Source organism: Peromyscus eremicus, chromosome 1 (assembly GCF_949786415.1).
Source record: "Peromyscus eremicus chromosome 1, PerEre_H2_v1, whole genome shotgun sequence".
NCBI classification, from domain to species: Eukaryota; Metazoa; Chordata; class Mammalia; order Rodentia; family Cricetidae; genus Peromyscus; species Peromyscus eremicus.
The window spans coordinates 173,633,993-173,654,178 of record NC_081416.1 but is presented as its reverse complement, the minus strand read 5'-3'; the positions used below and the strand labels follow the sequence as shown (position 1 = coordinate 173,654,178).

Genomic DNA, 20,186 nt, shown 5'->3' with positions numbered 1-20,186 from the left:
ATAAGCAACAGACTCTAATTAAATTTTGCTAAGTTAAGCTGAGATTAAAGTGAAAAACAAACCAAAACCAAAAGCCTAACAACAAAAACTATAGCCAGGCATAGGTACCCATGCCTATAAGCCCAACATTTGACAGGTGGAAGCAAGAAGATCAGGAATTCAAGTGTAGCCTTAGCTCCAGAGTAAGTTTGAGGCCAGCCTGGGTTATATAAGATACTGGTTAAACACAGATACATACCCACACACAATGAAAATCCATTAAAAAGTCCAACTAGGCCCCCACAACAACAACAAAAAAAAGAGGTAAATTAACTGACAGTTATTAGTTAAGCTACAGATCAAGGGAACACACCAAAAAAAAAAAAAAAAAAATGCACTCTATCCATCCTTCAGCTGAGTCAAGGTTGATGTGGAAATCAAACTTCAACTCTGAACTAATAAAACAAGTCCTTACTTTCCTCTGAACCCTTCAGCTACGTCACCTAGCCATACTGCCTCAGCTTCCTCATCTGAGAAATGGAAGCAAACACAGTATCAAGTTCACAGGGTATGTGTTATGTGCGTGGCGCCTGGCAGACAGGGCCCTGGGCCTGGTGCTGGCTGTTATTATTACAGTCATCTATATACAGCTTGGAGGATCTAGTTTCCCTGGCTGAAACCTCCGGAGGGTTCTTTCCGTAGGGGTGAGATCCCAGGGGAGAGGGATGTTGTGTTGACTGCTGTACTAGGAGGTGGTTTTTGGAAGTCTCCTCCATCCCAAAAGACACCTTCCAACCGTGTCCTGTGGGCTCTAAGCCAGCAGCTGTGGGAAAGCTGCAGGTTGGAGGGTCCCTGCAGGCCTTGCACCCAGGGAGTGCCAATGTCAGTGTCTTTCAGTTGTCTATCTCATCTCCCCAGCTACAACACTCCCATCTTTCCTTCAGGCCTCAGGGCACAGCCTAGCACAGAGGTGCTGGGTTCAATCCCCAATACTGACAGGAAATAACAACAGAAGGAACCAGTCCCAATTAAGCACTCATGCCAGGCACCTTACTAAACAACACCAACAACAGGAATGAACAAACCTGCATTCAGAAGGGAGAGCTGGGCTGAATGTGCTGTCTACACCTTTAATTCTGGTACTCAGAAGGCAGAAGCAGAGATGGGTTATCTCTGCAGTCTGGTAAGGTCTAGGACAGCCAGGGCTATGTAAGGCATGGCAGTTTATAGCAGTAGTCTCAGCATCCAGGAGGAGAGCGGGATTACCTTGAGTTTCAGCAAGACTGCACTGTAGAATAAGGCTCTGTCTACAGAACATAAAAGGGACTGGGAACAAGCTCAGCTGACTAGCATGCACAGTGTAGAACTTAGTATGGTGCACACCTATACTCTCCGTACTCAAGGTGGAGAAATTCAATATCAGAAATTCAAAACCAGCTTAGGCCACGTGAGATCCCGTCTTAAAAGAAACAAACAAAAAAATATCATTCTACTCCTCAGAGTTCTCCTACTGGATGGCAAATGACCCGTAGACGTTTTCTCTACAGCACTAACTGGGAGCACACTAGCATTGCACTTGTCTAATGAAATACCACGAAGCTGTAAGCAAAACAAACACAAACCCCTCTGTGTTAATATGAAATGATCTCCCAAGACATTAAACAAAAAAGATAGAGGCACAAACCACAGCATGGTACTACTCATGGGAAAGGAGAGAGAGGCTGACACATCTACACCTCCAGTACAACATGGATGCCTCTCAGGAGGGCAACAGGGCAGCTGGGGACAGGGGCACGGAGCAGCACAGGGTGTTGTATGACCACTGACATGGACTCCATGAACATGTCACTATACTAAAACAAGTGACAAGTGCTGAATCACCACTAGAGTTCATGAACAGGCAGAAAAACCCAAACATTCGAAGTCTCAAAACACAGACCCCGAGATGCTGGAGGATGAACAGGGAACTCACCAAGCAAAGGACTGAGGGAGCACTTCAGAGTTAAGAGCCAGGTCACCAGAAACTAGCGGAATAAGAAGACTGTTCTTGAGCCCTGCTGGCTCCCCTTGGTTGAGGGCAGGCATCTAGCTGGGAGGGAAGGGCAGGCCCGGTCAAACTGCCAAGTGTTCCGCAGATCACACAGAAGCCCTGAGGATTCAATCTTCTGGGTTTTTTTAAAGACTTATTTTACTGTGTGTGCACCACAAGCATGCAGTGCCTGCAGAGGCCAGAAGGCAACAGAAATTCTGGAATTTCCAAGACCATTTGGGGCCCTGCAAAAGCAGCAAGTGCTCTTCACCACTGAGCCATCTCTCTAGCCCCAGGCATCATAGAAATCAACTATCAAGGTGTTTCCCTGTGACCCCAATGGCTTGTAGTGAGACTAAAAGAGGAAAAGACACAGGATGCCTTGGACTTCTACAAGCAAGCAGAGTACTTTACACACGACAACCAACCAATACTTACTCTTTGGGAATAACAATCCCTATTAAGTGAACACTTACTATATGAAAATACTGTTCATTACTACTTTCATAATCACCCTGTTAGTTACTGAATTAGTAAGTTATTTTATGGTGACAATGGAGGAACCTTGGCACGAATCTAAGCTGCCTAAGTACCTAGCCACATATTTTGTTGCTGGTGTGTGGCAGTTTCCCATCTACGTAAAGTGAGACTTAAAAACACACACCTTCATATGTCTATGCAAATCCACCAACTTTCTTGGGAAAGACTATTTCTATTCTGCCCCTGGGGCCTGCTTTTTAATAAAACAAAGCTGAGAAATTTCATATTCTCTCCCCAAGCCCCTTCCCTGGCAAAATTAAGAACTTGTGTTTGGTAAACTTTCCTACCACCATCCTCTCAGTTGGTCCTAAACAGGTAACTTCAGGTATCACAGCACTAACAAAGACATTTGCTAAGCACGGACCATGACCCAGGCATTCATTTTTCCAAGCTTCCCAAATCCACCATGAGAACTTGCACTCTGACCCTAAGAGCAGACACTGAGGCAGTCTGCTCTGCTCTACTCAGGAGGTACTTGAGGCACCACAGTTTGTCTTGCCTGAGGCGGGGATTGGAGGTGGGTGTTAGCCTTAGGTGAGAGGAAAAGGACTGAGAGAGAAAGTGGCTGGGGCCTGGCCCGGAAGGTCTGACAAACATTAACAACTGATATTTGACCTGTGACCTGGAGTTAACATCTCCAAATATGAGATACTTGCTGATAAGACCCAGGGTCACTGTGACCTGGGGGCAAGTGACTAGCGGTTGGGCTGCAGAGACAGCTGTTGCACAGACTAAGAGATAACAAGCCCAGCAACAGGTCTGCTCCACTTACAGGTCTGCTCCGCTGACCTGAACATGCCTACACTGTCTATCCTCTCCACAAGCTCAAGGTTTCTCAACTGAACAAGAGTTCTCATCATCACTCTACATTTAGTCCACGGCGATACAAGACTAAGCAGGCAGAGTCAGTACTAAGCCCATTTTACAGACAACTCACAATAAAAATAAATAACCAGCCTGACATCACAAGGTTGGTCAAAAAGGAAATGGAAACAGCAGAGGAAAGGATCCTGCCCCAAAACAGCCTGAGGAATCCCAATACTCTAAGGACCAAGGTACTCAAGCTGCATCCTCCCTAGGTTTCTCCTAAAAAACCTTACCTTCTGGGAGACAGGATGGCCTCAAACTCAAATGCCTGATTTTTAGGCAGTGGAACCTAGGGTTTTATGTATGTTAGGCGGACCCTCTACTAAGAGATAAATCTCCAGACTGCTTCTCCACCTTTTCTGGAGACAGGATCTCATGTAGCTCGGGTTGGTCTTAAATTGCAATCCTTCTGCCATGTGTTGGATTACAGGTGAACATCGTCATGTCCAACATTCACATTTTTTATTCAGCAAACACTCAACAAATAGTGAACAGATTATCTGTCAGGTGCTGCTCTAGAAGTAAAAATTACGCAATAAGGCTTAAGGTATGAGCCCGGAGGCCCTGGGTTGTTCCGGTCTTGGGACCAAAACAAGAGGAACAACCAAAAAAAATCCCACGGAGCGCCCAAAGTCTCTTCTTATTTGTTCTGCTTGTTTGTTTTGTTTGTTTATTTTTGGTTTTTCGAGACAGGGTTTCTCTGTGTAACAGCTCTGGCTGTCCTGGAACTCTCTCTGTAGACCAGGCTGGCCTCAAAGTCACATAGATCCACCTGTCTCTGCCTTCCAGTGTTAGAATTAAAGGCGTGCATCACCACCACCTGATTTTAATTTTTTTAAATAGGGTCTCGTTTCCTAGAAGTTGACTGCCTCCACCACCACTTAGAACAAAGGTATCCAACACCATACCCAGCCTTAAATTTTTTTTTTTTAATTTAAAACAGAAACTAGCTATGTAGCCCAGGCTAGCCTCAACTCAAGAACCCTCAGCCTCCTGAATGCTGGAATTACAGGTATGCCTCCATGCCCAACCCCAAACTTGCAATTTCATGATCATACACTCCTCTGCACTGCAACTGACCATCAAGTCTTCTGGAACTAACCCCCATGAGCAGAAATAAGTGGCCAGTAAAAATGTGTTGCCATGCATACAGCTGTTCTGCTAAATAGCTACAACAAAAGCCAATGGGGTAAATGTAATTTCCAAATTATTCTTTCTTCCCTATGGTGCTGGGGATGGAAGTCGAATTTGTGTACAGACTAGTGCTCTATCACTCAGCTACACACCAGACCAAATTATTCTTTATTCCAGAGAAACATGAACGGGACCAATTTCCTAAAAAATTTTTTCATCAGATGAAATCTGTCTTAAACCCAGTCAATGCATTCTTGCGTTGAAATGTTTAGTCACACTTAGTTCTTTAAGATAAGATCAGGAAGAAAGAATCAGGCCACTGGCCTTCTAAAATTTGTACTTTCTGGTACAGAAACAGTATGCTCCTTGTGCTACCTGTAAGGGAAGAGTAGCCTTTGTTTCCTAAGTGGCCCACATTCTCGGGGAGAAGGACGCTCGATTTGTGTAACTGGCACCCTCAACTTATCATCATCACCCAAACAGAGGCTGAATGGGGAGGGAAAAGGATAAATAAAACTTCTGTTCTCCTACAGAGGAGGAGCTACAGAGAACCAGCCTGCTCTCTTCTTCTGCTTAGCAGCTCATAACCACGTAAATTATTTGAATAGATGAGATTAAACAGATTAGATATTAAGTAAAATGATGTAAATCTTTTTTGTTTGTTTGAGACAGGGTCTGTAGCTCAGGCTAGCCTAAACTCCCTATCTTGCTGAGGAAGACTCTGAACTCAAGATCCTTCTGCTTCCACCTCCCTGTGGGTTTTCTGTGTTATTTATTTAAATTACTTAGCTCTTTAAAAACATTTTTGGCCCATAAAAGAGAAGACACAGGTCAGGTTACAGGCCAGGTGACCTGTTCCTGTACTCCCAACACCCAGGAGACTGAGGCAGGAGGATCTCCAGTTCAAAGTAAGCCTGGGCCATCAAATGAGATGAGACCCCTGTCTTCTCACTGCAACCACCGCCACCAAAGCCCCCAAAGTGAAAAAGACATAACTAACTTCATGGCTACTCCTAACTCTGACCAAAGAGTCTTTCTCCTTAAACCGAGAACACTTGGGGGCTAAGGGATTTACTGAGCAGAACTATGTTCCAACTGCCAGCCGCCAAACGGACTCTTCTTCCTCTGGGTCTGTGTAGTGCATTCTGGCAAAGCAAAGGCAGACCAGAGAAGTTTTGCACACAGGATTGTTGGCCAGGGAGCCCTGGGGCCAGTCCCTCACTCCTGTGCCTCAGTTCCCCACCTAGAAGCTGTAAATACTCCCCACTTGGGAGGGTGATTGTGAGGAAGGAAGGAGTACTTGGCAGCATCTAGTACAAAGTAAGCAGTGGCTATTGTTAATAATTAATTTGATTACTCTATGAGAAAGTGACTGCCCTGGAGGGACTAGAGTCCAAAAGATCTTGTCGTTCTTAATTTCTTGTTTTTCAGCACAATTTTTCTTTCATGTTTATATAGAAAAATATATAATACAACCAACATAGTTAACTTTTTTTTCCCCTTAAATCAAGAATAAAAGACAATAGCCAGGCAATGGTGGCGCACACCTCTAATCCCAGCACTCAGGAGGCAGAGGCAGGTGAATCTCTGAGTTCAAGGCCAGTCTGGTCTACAGAGTGAGTTCCAAGACAGCCAGGGCTGTTACAGAGAAACCCTGTCTTTAAAAACCAAACCAAACCAACAAAAACCCAAAAGAAAAACAAACGAACCAACCCACAGGGATGGAGAGACAGCTCAGTGGTTAAGCAAAGTGGCTGCTCTTGCTGATGACCCAGGTTCAGTTCCCAGCATGCTGGCTCACAACCATCTGAAACTCCAGTTCCAGATCCAGTGCCCTCTTCTGACCTCCTTAGGCATCACGCATGCATGTGGTGCACAGACATATATGCAGGCAAAACATTCATACACATAAAATAAATAAATCTTTAACACACACACACACACACCATGTACAACTCAGGAAGACAGTGGTTCCTCACCCCAAATTCTACAATAAAGATAGCTCAAATAGCACTTCAGCATGTTCTTCCTTTCACTCTTTCCCATATATGTTTTAAATAGTTCTACATCCTGGTTCTCCAGGCCCCCACACTTAATTTTATGTGTACTTTCCCATGTCAAGTATTCTTCAAAAAGCATACTTTTTAAATGACTTCAGACTTCTCCTTAAGTAATAATTTCCCTAAGGTAAAGCATTTAGATTTTGTTTTAAATTTATAAATATCACTATAGTCAATGTGTTCATATAGGATCTTGGTTTGCATATCTGCCTCTTAACGTACACTGATACAGTAAATAGTCCAGTGTGGTGATGCATGCTTGTAAGCCCAGAATTTAGGAGGTTGAGGTAAGGCACATTTGGAGTGGGAGACAAGCCAGAGAGAGCTATGTCGTGAAATCCTTGCTTCAAAATTATTTAATTATATCAAACAGGTAAATATATATCCATGACTGTAAAACTCTTAAAATTGTATCTAAGCAGACGGGCATGGTGACACACACTTTTAAATTTCAGCATTCAGGGGACCAAGGCAGAAGGGTCTCTGTGAGCTCAAGGCCACCAAAGTCTATAAAAGTATATTTCAGGCCAGCCAGGACTACAGTGAGACCCTGACACACATAGACACACACAGAGTGATTTCCAGGGCAGCCAGGGCTACTTATAAAAAAGTCACAAGGCATAGTGGCAAATGCCTTTAATCCCAGGACCAGGGTGGCAAGAGACAGGCAAATCTATGAGTTCAAGGCTGTCTGGTCTACATAGCAAGTGGGATCCTGCCTTTAAAAAAAAAAAAAGTTAAAAGTGTTTCCCTAACAACAGTTGAGTATCAGTCCCACCATGCTCTCAACCAGCCCATGTTTGTATTTTTTTGTTTTGTTTTGTTTTTTTGAGACAGGATTTCTCCATGTAGCCCTGGCTGTCCTGGAACTAGTTCTGTAGACCAGGCTGGAGTATTGGGATTAAAGGTGTGCTCCATCATCACGCAGAGCCATGTTGTATAATACACACAGCGCCAGGATGGAAGTGCCTTATATACAGACTCTCCAAGTTTCTAATGAATTAAGAAATACAAAGAAAAGGGGTTGGCCATATGGCTCAGAAGGTAAAGGTACTTGCTACCAAATCTGATGACTTGAGTTTGATACCTAGGACCCACATGTTGGAATACTCTCTGACCTACATACTTGTGCTTTGGGGGGTGTGTGTGTGTGTGTCTGTGTGTGTGTGTGTGTGTGTTCCCATTCCCTGAATTTTTTTTTTTTTTAAGGAAAGTATGCTGATTGTGTGGAACAAGCCTATTGTAATCCCAGCACTTGGGAGGTGGAGGCAGAGATTGTCATCAGTTCCAGTGCAGCCTGGGATACAACGTGAGACCCTATCTCAAACCCACTACCCGAAAAAGTCAGTAGTAATAAAGCTAACTTACAAAGGTCTGTGCACAAGAGAGTAAGTATTCTTTGTGAACATATCACAAGTCTAAAAGCTACCACTACCATTTTTCAGTCTTTGTGCCTTAACTCTGGGCACATGCCAATAGCTGGGGCCCACTCCTCCAACAGTCAGAAACCTGTCTCCCTTTTTCATTTTTCATAAAAGTTGTATCTGCATTCAATTGACCAATCAGAGGGAGACATTTCCTAGAGCCCAGCAACATTAAAAAGGCACATCAGGATTTCAAGCCACCAAAAAGGTGATCACCAACAGAGTCCCCAGCTCCCTCTGCTACCTTAACAAGCAGTTCTGAGAGTGGAGGAACTAGCAGCACTCTGCAGCAGCAGGACCCACCCCCACCCCAGGTGGTCCTCTTGCTGTGAACCATTCTGCTGAAGACAGAGATTTCAAAACTCCAATAATCTTGTTTTAATGCAGCACTGACTTTCATTGGTACACAGTCAATTTGTTACTGAACAAAGAGCCCTTTTTAATTACCTGTGGCAATTAACAGTGATCATTTCCTTTTGTCTCAAGTCTAACACAGGCTGCAAGAGATAAATCCATGATCTTGACCTTTCATTTAATCACAGATAGGAAAAGGTTCAATACAATGTATTTTTTTCCCTTCATCTTCATTTTATGTGTATGGGAGTTTTGCCTGCATGTACATCTGTGCACCATGTGTGTCTGGTGTCCCTGGAGGCCAAAAGAGGGCATCAGACTACTGGAACTTGAGTTACAGATTGTTATGTGCCATGATGTGGGTGCTGATAATAAACCCAGGTCCTCCAAAAGAATGTATTCTTAATCTTCTGTCCTTGGGAAGGCTATGCATTAGCTATAGCTGGCTAATACACTCTCACTCCAACATTGTTTTCCAATTGCAACTCAAGAGTTACTAAATCATTACAGTGGGCTGGGCTAGCAAACTGGCCAAGTGGGTGAAGGTACTTGCCACCAAGTATGACAACCTGAGTTTGACCCCCACCAGGTCCCACATGGTGGAGAGAACTGACTCTCATAATTTGTCCTCTGACCTCTGACCATGGCGCGCGCGCGCGCGCGCGCGCCGCGCACACACACACACACACACACACACACACACACCCAAATACACACAGAAATAAGTGAACAAATGTGATCATTATAGTCAGCAATGAAACAAACAAGAAATAAGGAGCAGTGTTTTCCTTTCCACACATCTGCATTCCTATGTCCTTTTAATGTTTTTCCATTGGTTGACTGCCGTGCTAGAAATGGACCCCAGGACCTTGTGCATGCCAGACCAAAAGACCACCACTGAGCTACATACCCATCTCATTTTTATTTTTAATTGTAAATTGACAAATTGTGGCAGTACGAGTTAAAAGGAAATACAGAGTTAAGCTGCTGCTGCTGCTGCTGCTGCTGCTGGTGGTGGTGGTGGTGGTGGTGGTGGTGGTGGTGGTGGTGGTGCACACCTTTAATCCCAGCACTCGGGAGGCAGAGGCAAGTGGATCTCTTGAGTTTGAAGCCAGCCTGGTCTACAAAGTGAATTCCAGGACAGCCAGGACTGTTACACTGAGAAACTCTGTCTCGAAAAATCAAAAATTAAAGAGTTAAGCAGACAATACTTGGCCAAACATTTGTAGCTTCTTTCTGTTAGACTAACTTAATTTTACCTAATTTTGTGATACCTGGATTTGAGTCTGGAACAGAAATAAAATTCTCAAACTTGCCATTTTTGTCTAGCTGGCTAGACAATAATGCAGAGTAGGAGCCATCTGATAAAATCCCTTCTTTCTACAAGAAGGACAAACAATCTGCCCTAATCACACAGCTAGTAAGTTCAAAGGGTCAGAATGGGAGTTTTCTTTTTTAACATTTTTTCAGCTGGTTTGGCTTTTTGAGTGTTTTAGAGATAGGATCTCATGTAGCTCAGGCTGGCCTTAAACTCATTAAGTAGTTGAGGATTGCCCTGAACATCTGATCCTCCTCCCCCCACCTCTCAAGCACTGGAACCATAATGTACGCAACTGTGCTTGGCTTTGTCAACATGTTTTTACAGCATGGGAAGCTTTCTCTCAATGGCTCAATTTCAATCACCAACTCACTACAGTGACCGGGAAAAGGGTATATTCCAAGTCAGGAGAAGGCCCGAGGAGGACAAGGATTAACGAGGACACTACAAGAGACTCACAAGTCACAGCTGCTGCAGAGTCCATAACACAGAGGCACTCCTTTCACAAGGGAAGGTCGAGGATTTAGGCAAGTTGGCTATTTCCAGCAAAAACAAATATTACATTTCTGTAATGATGCTTCATGGCTGAAAGTGCCCAGTTCTCCACTAAGCTCAGTGGTGTTCCTCAGTATCAAGAGATGCCCATAAATGAGAAGTCAAGAGTGACAGGTGCCCATTTATTTTCAAGACTTCTTTATAAATAAATTCTGATAAAGTGTTGTATCAAAAGTTTAATAGAAATAAACTTTTGGGAAGATGAACATCAATGATTTGTTTGCATTTCTTAATACCAGCAATTCAAGTACTATTCAGACCATTGCTATTTGAGAGTCTAGGTCAACAATGACTCAGCTTGAGAAATTCCCTACCATTTTATAAAAGAGGTGTAAGCTGAGTTATGCAGCTAACACAATCTGGAGAGCCCATCCCCCCACGTTATAAACTAATTTCCATGTGAATGGCTGAGAAAGTGGCAGTGTTTATTTTCTACTGAAAAAAAAAAGTATCCTGTTCAGTCTCCTCCAAGCCCAGGAAAAGCCCCATCTCAATTCTGTTTTAGGACATAACAAGGGCAAGAGGGGGGATCCAAGCCCCAGCCCCAGCTCTTCTAGCAGCATGTTCTGCTGAATGGAGTCTACATCAGGGCTGGACGGACTTCAGACTTCAGACAGTGGTGTCCAGCCCAGTGAAGAAGCAAGCTGTCCCCAGTCCTAATTAATTAGGACAAGGCCTAGACAGAAGGCAGGCCCTTGCTCTTGTGTCCAATCATCTTCTAATATGGCAGAAGCCTACAACATCACCTCAGGCAAGCCTTTCATTTCCCCACCTGCAAACAGGGTACTGATTTTCAACTAGGTTCTACCAAACTCCAGGACTCACGATGGTATTTCTGCCATCCCTCTACAGGCAAAGAATCTTGGGGTTTATGAAAGACAGAAAATGTAAATAAGTGAAGCAAATGACTAATCAATGCCACACAGACTGGATAAATTACACCAGATGTGGTAGTGCATATCTGCAATCCAAGAATCTCAGAGAGAGGCAAAAGGATGACTTGAAAGCTACCCTCAGCTACATATCTAGATAGAAGCCTGCCTGGGCTGTGTGAGGGCCTGTCTCAAATAAATAAAAATATACATAAATAAATGAACAAAAGACACAATTTAGATTGCCAGGTGGCCAATGACAACAGTCCTAGGAGATTACAAGAAGGGTTGTAAGAGGCTCAACACCTTTCAGGAGACTGCCTCAGACCAAGGATGGAAAAGCAATCTCCACTACATTGCGCACCTCCAGCTGTGATGACCCATCTCTGGAAGACTGACCACATACACAGCCATGAGGCTATGGCTCTCCATTAGCTGTGCAACCTACACCCTTCCCAAACTGTCCTTTTCCAAAAGTCACCGTTTGAACCAGATACTGGCACCCATCTATCTGGTATGAAGAGGAATGACGGTTTCTGACTTGTTATTTGTCCTGGGGCATCATCAGGCCAATTAAAAGAGGAGGTGGTGGGCAAGAGAGAGGAGACATGAGTACAAAGAAAGGTTAGTTTTAAAGAGTGGGGAGAGGCTAAGAAAGGCTAGTTCTAAAAATCTAGACAGGGTTAAGAGCCCTTGAAGACATGCTAGTGCACTGAAAAAGTCATCTGCTGCCATCCCTTACTTCACACTCCACCCCAACTGGCACAGGAGCCCTTCCAGAAGGCCAAGGCTACCACCTCACATTTCTGTAGCACCCAATTCCATCATGAAAGCAAATGTCAATTCCAGGATTGGAGTCTCCGCAACCATAGAGAAATCTGACAGTTTTGGGAACATTAGTTCCCAGTTTAGGAGGAAAAGCAGCTCTTTGTTCTGTCTCTCCTCTTCCATTAATGTGGACTCCCGCTTTGAGCATGCAGAACTCTTTAGGCTGTGAGTGTTAGGAAAACTCTGGAAACACACACTGTAGTGGTGCTGCACACATAGTTGTTCCTATTCTTAATTAGGGGTCACCTCCACATGACGGGGAATGAGAAACAAGACAACTAAATGTTAAAATACTGACATGGAGAATACAAACTCTAAAATAAATTCAGGAGAGTAATTGTGACATGAGGCCAAAGATGCACGACTGGAAACAGACCAAAGCGCCACACAGCATCAAACTCCCCAGACTCTCCTTGTCAGAGTTTAAAGTCCTGCAGTTCTGTCAGGGGCAGAGCGAGCCTAGCCATGTTCATGACACCGACTTCCAACCACAGTACACAACTGAGAAGATAAAAAAAAAAAGACCCAAACTCAGAAAACCTACAGTCCTAAAAAGTTACAAGAGCCACACAGATCTATTATGCAGCCCCTAAATGCTCCAACACTGGATGAGTCAATGGTCTAATTCTGTCGATGACAGTGAAGGGTTTTTATTTCAAATGTGTTCACACAGAACTATTTCTAAGCAGGTGCTGAAATAAACAATCTGATCAGAGCTCAGCTAAGAAAGAAAGTCCTTCCAGTCAATGTGCCTACACAGCTAGATAGCTGCTTTAATATGCAATTGCCCTAAGCCACAGGAGGAGGAAAACAAAAACAACACAACAGACTTCTGATCTGGATTTACTTAAATAAATACACCTACAACACACCAAAGGTACTCCCTACCCAGTTAAAGAAGAACGTGGTCAAATGGCTTTTTTATAAAGGACACCTACCTCTGAATGAATTTCCTAAATCCCACCACAAAAATCATTGGGGACTTGAACACAGGGTAGGAAAGGCACAGCTCCCAGACCTCAATTATGTCCAAATCCATTTCATCAGCTAGCTCTCGGCAGCCCTCTCCAACTCTACCCAACCAGGTCCTTCATCACATGTCTGGGGGATATCAGACTCACCCACTGGTTCCTGCTCCTGGTTCCTCCAGAGCCCAGGAACAGCGCCGACCTGGGCTCCTGTGGCTGCGAGTGCCGGTAATAATAGGGGCAGAAATCTGAGTGACACTTGGCACTTTCTTTCATCAACAACAACCACAATCACAAAGTGCTTTCTACACCCAGGCTCTCACCATTTTGAAGACCAGGAAGCTGGAGCCTTCCAGGGGGCAGAGGTGAAAAAGGAAGAAGAAACCCACTGAGTCTAGCCCCACCCTCAAGGTCATGGCATTAACCAAAGGCCAGGAGGGAAGGCAAAAGGCTGCTTCTGAGGACCAGAGCAGTAAACACCAAGTGTAAGTGTAGCCACAACACCCCCCGGGGACCTGCAGAACTTGAGAACTGGCATTTCCCTGGCCTAGAGTAAAACAACTTTTCAGCTGGGAAAAAAAAAGGAAGACAAAGCAGCATACTCCTGAACAGTCAGTCCCCAGGGGTGCTGGTGCCGAGGTGGGAGAGAGAGAGTACAGCGGAGTGTCTACAACTGCAGAGGCAAGGAGGGAAGTGAGAAGACTCAAGAGCCCTGAGCAGCTGCAGTCCCCTTTCCCAAGGACAAGGCTGTGAGGTTCAGAGGGGAAATGGGGCAATGGATGAGGCATACCCACCATCACTATCCTTGGTACCAATCAGAGAAATGGGAAGAAGCTTCCAAACTGCAGAGTTGCAACCCTATCTACCCCTCCCTACCTCTGCAGCAGCTCTCAGAACTTTGGGGATAAAATCTGAAACACTCCGGGCTCCACAGAGAATCTGCAATTCTCTGGATCAGTGCCTAGAGAGCCCGGTCCCAGCCTACCCTGGCAAATGCTGAGAGATGCAGAACAGGTAAACACAGACCTAAAGGGGGATATCCTCAATGGGGAGCCTGTTGGCAATGGATAAGGAGCCCCAAGAAGCAGGTGTGATATTAAATGTTAGAAAGGGAGCCTGACAGGCCATGAAGGAAAGGCGGAAAGCCACAAGGGAGGTCAGAGGAAAGGAATGGGAGGGGGCATCAAGAGAAAATGAGCATCTATTCAAGAACTTGGAGTGCCAAGGAAGGGGAGATGGAAACAATAAGAAAGGAATGACTAATAAGACACCTTCGGGTTAGAACTGAGGAAGAGGGCTTAAAAGGAGGTAAGAAGAGTCAGAGCAAAATGGGGACAGCGAATGAACAAAAAGGAAAGTCCCTGGGAAGGCTGAATGGAGGGGGGGGGGCGCTTAGAATTGAGAGGGACCAAAGGTGGGAGGGACATAAGCAGATCATTTTAAAGATGATCACTTTGACAGGGACAGCAATAGTAAAGTTAAAAAAGGGTCAAAAATATGAAAATGGACAGCTCCAAAAGGGAGCTGTGGGGAGGGGGCACCTACTAAAGAGAATGAGTGGGGAAAAGGTAAGCCCAGGAAATGCAGAATGGGAAAAGTATGAAGGGTCAGAGCCATCTGAGGTGCAGAGGCACACCAATAGCAAGAAGCCATAGGCAGCAAGTCCTAGGTGGAGAGTAACCTACTGCAGATAGGCTAAGGGGAGGGGGTCCCGCAAATGAATGGAGCAGAGCAGAGGAGCGCTGAAATAAAGGTGAGAAAGAGGGCCAAAGAAAACAGAGGAGCAGAGATGGGGCACAACTAAGATGGAGTTAGGGTTAAGGGCAGAGGTCTGCTAAAGGGAATGGCAGAAATGAGACACCCCGAGGGACCGAAAGGGGGGAAAGGAAGAGGCGGAAAGCCAGGCACTGCAGGGGAGTGCATGCAAGATCGCAGCTCCGGCAAGGGGCAGAGCTGGCAGGCAGAAGGGTCTGGAACAGAAGACAGGGTCTGAATGGCAATCGGGGGGCAAGCGCTGAGAAGGGAAGGAAGCCAGCAAGCACAGGGTATCTAAATCCGTGAACGGTTGGAGACGAAGCCTAGGGGCATCCCAAGGAGGCGCGGCAGGTTCCGCGGTACGGCCGGGGCAGAAATGTGGGGCAGTTGGGCCCAAGTGGAAGGAGGAATTATGTCCAAAGCAAAGACCGGAGGGCAGCAGTGCCTCTACCAACAGAGGTCTAATACGGATCTCCACGGAGGTGAAACCGCAGGTCCTAAAGGGACAGCTCCTGGGGATGCAAGAGGTTCTAAGTCAAGAATAATAACAGTAGGTAGGCCACAGAAGGAAGACGGTGACCTCACCCCCAAAGTGATGTTAACAGAAAACAGATAAGGTAAGAGGGCCACGGATGTCCAAAGTGGGAGCCAGAAGGGACACAGAGGGGGGGTCAGTGAGGAGGTAGGTCGTCCCAGGAGCACAGCCGACTCCAGGAGGCAGCGAAGGGTATGACTGGGGGGTGGGGGGTGGGGGGCAGTGGGAAAGGAGACGGCTCAGAATTGGGAGTCGGTTATCTCGAGTGGAGGCTGAGAGACACCGAGATCCCCCATCGGGTCGTGGTGGGGCGTGTGGAGGCAGACGCCGGGATTGCAGGGCTGCAGGGACAGTGGCGGATAGGAAGGGCAAGGCGAGCCGCGCGGGCCGGGCCCGGGCATGCAGCGGCTGGGACGCGGGGACCGCGGGGCGCTGGGGGGGCGCTCCCTCCCCTCCCCCTCCGGCTCCTCCATTGTTCGCGGGCTCCGGGCCCCGCGGTCCCCGCCTTTCCCCCCACCCTTGGATCCCGCAGCGGGGCGGCGCCCGGCGCCTCGCCCGTCCCCACATTCCCCTTCGCCAGCTCCGCGGCACTCACCAGCCTTGGGGGCGCCCTCAGCGCGGTCCCGGCCTCCGCGATCCCGGCCGCAGCAACGGCGGGCCCGGCGCCATGTTCCCCTGGCGACTCGTTCCTGAGGCGGCTGTGGCGGCGGCGGCGGCGGCGGCTCCGGCGGCGGGGGGCCGGGCGGACCCTCCCTCGCGGGCTCCCTCCTCCGCCTCCTCCTCCACCTCCTCCTCCTCCTCCTCCTCCTCCTCCCGCCGCGCCGCGGCTCTCCCTCGGGGCGGGGGGCGGGGAGGGGAAGGGGGAGGGGCGGGAACTAGGGGGAGGGCGGACCAGCCTCGCTCGCTCGCTCCCTCCCTCCCTCCCGCGCAATGGCGGCGGCGGCGGCGGCGGCACCACCTCCTTCCTGCGGCCTCCGCCGCGGCCGTGCGCGCGCCTAAGACAGACCCTCTCGCTGGTGCGCGTGCGTGTCTGAGGTGCCAGGGGCGTTGGGGCGGGGGGCGGGGGGCGGGGGGCGGGGGGCGGGGGGGGTGGACGGTGGATAACGGCCCGACCGGGACAAGCGCGCCGCGGACAGTAGCCCGGGAGGACAAGCACGCGCGGGCACGAAAGGGCGCCAGTGCGCGTGCGCGCCGGAGGATAAACGCCGCTAGCCGGGCAGCTGCTGCGGCGGCTGCGGCGGCGGCGCGAGATTCACGGCGCGAGGACCGGCACGGGAGGGCCGTGGGGGGGTGGGGGGGTGGGCTCCGTGCGCGTGCGCAGAGACGGCTGCAGCCTGCGAAGCCACCCGAGGGAGGGCGCGCACGGGGCGCGCACGGCGTTGCGCGCGCCAGGCCCCGGGTCCCCGCCGCCCCTCCCCACGCACACACCACCCCGGCGCCGGCTTCTGGAGAAAGCCAGCTCTTCTTGAGAGGCATGGCCCGGGCTCCTGAAGGCGGGGACCTAGGGCTCCATCCCGCTCGCGCGGGACCTCAAGAGCCAATGGGAGGCGGGAGGAGGTCGGGTTCGCCTCGTCCAGCAGCAGCCTCGGGATAACGGAGGTGGGGGGGGGAGAGAGGGATGGACGTAACGTGGGGTGGCGAGGCGGGGCTGTGAAGGAGGGAGCGTACCCAGCGAGGGAGCAGATTGGGCAGGGGGAGGGGGCGTGGTCCCCCAATCCGGGCCCCGCAGTTGGTCGGCCCGGAAGAGTGGGCGGGGACAGAGGGCACGTGCTCTTTCCCGGGCGCTGAAGAAAAACCTGTGGGCCTGGCGCGTTGATACAGGTTACGGGTGATTTCACCCAGTGCTTGATTCCTGGCAGAGGGAGGGCAGGCCTTGCGTTGCAACCCTGGCCTCCAGGTCAGCATCGGGCAAATAACAGCAAACCGTATGTCACTTTGGGTGCTTTCAAGGGGAATGCTGATGTGAAGCAAGGGCTCCCTTCTAACCTCTGTTCCTCTGGGAGTCCTCCGGAAGGATGGATTGTGAAAGACAGGCTTTCCCGGCGCCCGAACTATGTGTTTGCAATGCACGAAGGAAGCACGTGTTTCCAATTCAACATTGCACTTCTTTCCAGTCTTTTCATCTGTCAAGTGGGATAACAGTCCCCAACTCAAAGGGTCGCCCGGAGAACTGAATGAGTTGTAATAGTCCCTATGGCCATGATTCCCAGTGGGATCCTCAAACCACTAGAATCCTGTAAAACGTGGGGAACTTCCCCCTATACGTTAACATCTATAATAGTTGATGAATTACTCTCAACAAGGGATCAACCACAACAATAATAAAACGACTATGAATATATTAGGCTGTAGTGAGAGTAATGTGAATGTGATCTCTTCGGAGTCAAGACAGGTATTTATATCTCCCTCTTGGCCAACTGAAACATCAGAATGCAACATGGGAGTTAGGGGAGAACTACTGTGTCTTTAAATGTATAGGGGAGTGGTGTAGGGGAATGACTTCCACACACTAAGTACTCAGTAAGCATTGCTAAATAAAACTACATGTGCTCGAATTTTAAAATTTGAGCAATGAAGCAAAGGAAGCCTCTCATTAAAGTTTTAAGTTAGGAGGGCGGGTTCTGGAGGTGTGGGCTGGAGAGATCAGCAGTTAAGAGTGGGTTCTTCCCTTGCAGATGGACCCAACTTCAGTTTCCAGCACCCCCGTCAGGTAGTTCATTATAACATGTAACTCCAGCTCCAGAGGAACCCGAAGCTGTAGCCTCCCTGGGCACCTGCACTCAAGTGCACAGATACTCACATCGACTCATAATTAAAAATAAAGAGTAATCATTACCTGGGATTGAGAATATAACTCATTTGTAGAATGCTTGCTTACAGACACAAGGTCCTGGGTTCCATTCTCAGTACAGAATGTCTCAAAGTAAATAAAAATAAAGATAATTTCCATTGAATTTTTTCTCACTAGGTATCCCTGACTGCCCTAGAATTTACTATGTATCTTAGACTGAAATTGAGTGTGTGGCATCCCGCTGCCTCTGCCTCCTGAGTGATGGAAAAGAATGATGTTGGCATTGCACAAAGGAACACAAGAACAAAGCAAAAATAACTCAGCAAGACAATTTACCATCATCATCATCATCATCATCATCAATTTTGCAAAAGCGATGCTTGCAGGGAGGTGTCAAGATGGACCAGAGATGAAGACCACTGGTAGCGCTTCACAACTGCCTGAAACTCCAGTTCCAGGGAAACTGATGCCCTCTTCTGGCCTACCCAGGAACTGCAGAGATATACCCTAGCAAAACACCTATGCAATTAAAAATAAATCTCTACAAAGTGTGTGTGTATGTGTGTATGTGTGTGAGCGTGCGTGCGCGCGCTTGTGCCAAGCCCAAACCCAGTTCTTGAGCACACATGGATTCAGTCTTTTATTCCTGATGGAGGGGACTTTGTCTTATCCCATTGATGGGAACTCAATCTGACAGAATTGGCTAATCAACTGGATAAAGGAAAAGGGGGAAAGTTCAGGAAACATGGGCCCTTGTTGGACTACCTACCTGGGATAGAAAACAAACAAATCCTATTTCCCACATGAGTGCATTCACTACCACAACGGAGTTCAGAAAACTATGACACCCTTGCAGGACTAGGGAGATGGCACAGTGGTTAAGATCACTGGATGCTCTTCCAGAGGACCTGAGTTCGATTCCCAGCACCATATGTAAGTACAGTTCTGGGGTTCCGATGCCCTCTTATAGCCTCCACTGGCACCGAGCATGAATGAGGTACACAGGTATACATTCAGGCAAACCACTCACTCAATAAAATAAAAATCCTTCCACCCCCCCCCCCAGTCTTGCAAATTGTAATTTGTAAATAGACAGTGTCTCGCTCTCAACTTGTGTTTCTCCTTTTTGGAGTGTGTTACCTTTTCTTCAAGTCTCAAGTTGAAGTCACTTCCTCAGAGTGGCTTAACAGATGTGGCCCGATCCTGGGTCTTTAATAAATGTATATACTGGGCAAAGAGTGCAGTTCAGCTGCCAGAATGCCTGCCTAGCACGTCCTGGGTTCAGTCACCAGCATCACAGAACCCTGGTGTGATGACACACACCTACAATCACAGCTCTTTCGAGGTACAGGCAGAAGAATCAGAAGTTCAAGGTCAACTTTGGTTACACTGTGAGTTCCAGACCAGCACAGACTATGTGAGACCCTGGCTCAACCGAAAATATATATAAATAAATGTTCATGAATAATTGAATGTTAAGCCAAAGGATAGTGGGCATTCAATCTCACGGCAGTTAAAAAAGACAAAGTCCTTGTCTGCTCACTTCTACTTTCAGATGTCCCCCAGGCTGGGTCAGGTAGTCCCTCTAGTATCCTAAAGCCCCTAGACCACCGTTGGTCTTTTCTATCTCTTAATTATTCTTTCCTATCGCCTAACTGCAGGCTCACAATCACCATCAAAGTCTCTAATAGGTCGAAGCAAAAGGGAGGGGCTCAGGAAGTGTTTTGTTGTTGTTGTTGGGTGAAGGTACCTTTGGGCAGGGCTTTCCCAGCTCTGTAATTCTTTCCAGCGCTTAAGAAGGAGAATCATAGCTGAGTAAGCCAATGACAGGAAGCAGGCTTCCCTTGGGGGCAGCCACCCCCGCGAACCCGGCTCCCCTCCACTCCAGGATAAACAAACATCCGACTAAACAATTAGCTGACAGAGAGAAGAGCGGGCTGCCGGCTTGGCTCTCTATCAAGATTTCCCAAGCATGGCCCTGCGGGCCCAAATAGCTGGAGGTCACGTCAACCAAAGTGCTAGGGACCAAACAGGGCTTCAGGTCTGGACGCGTATCGCAGACATGGATACGCAAGGGAGAGAAAAAAAAATACACACACACCAAAGTTTCCAGAGAAATTAGCGATGGTGGGACATATTCGGTCTCCATTCCGAGAATTACAGAGAGGGTAGCGACT

General features: G+C 47.8%; 1 protein-coding gene across 1 annotated transcript in view; it reads right to left on the bottom strand.

Moving 5' to 3' along the window:
* Arhgap35 (Rho GTPase activating protein 35) overlaps positions 1-15,970 on the bottom strand; it is a 113,010-nt gene extending 97,040 nt beyond the window's left edge. Inside the window, exon 1 of the mRNA XM_059281218.1 lies at positions 15,814-15,970. The gene's annotated coding sequence lies outside the window, so the exon portion shown is untranslated. The remainder of the gene's footprint in view (positions 1-15,813) is intronic.
* Between the last annotated feature and the right edge of the window lie 4,216 nt (positions 15,971-20,186).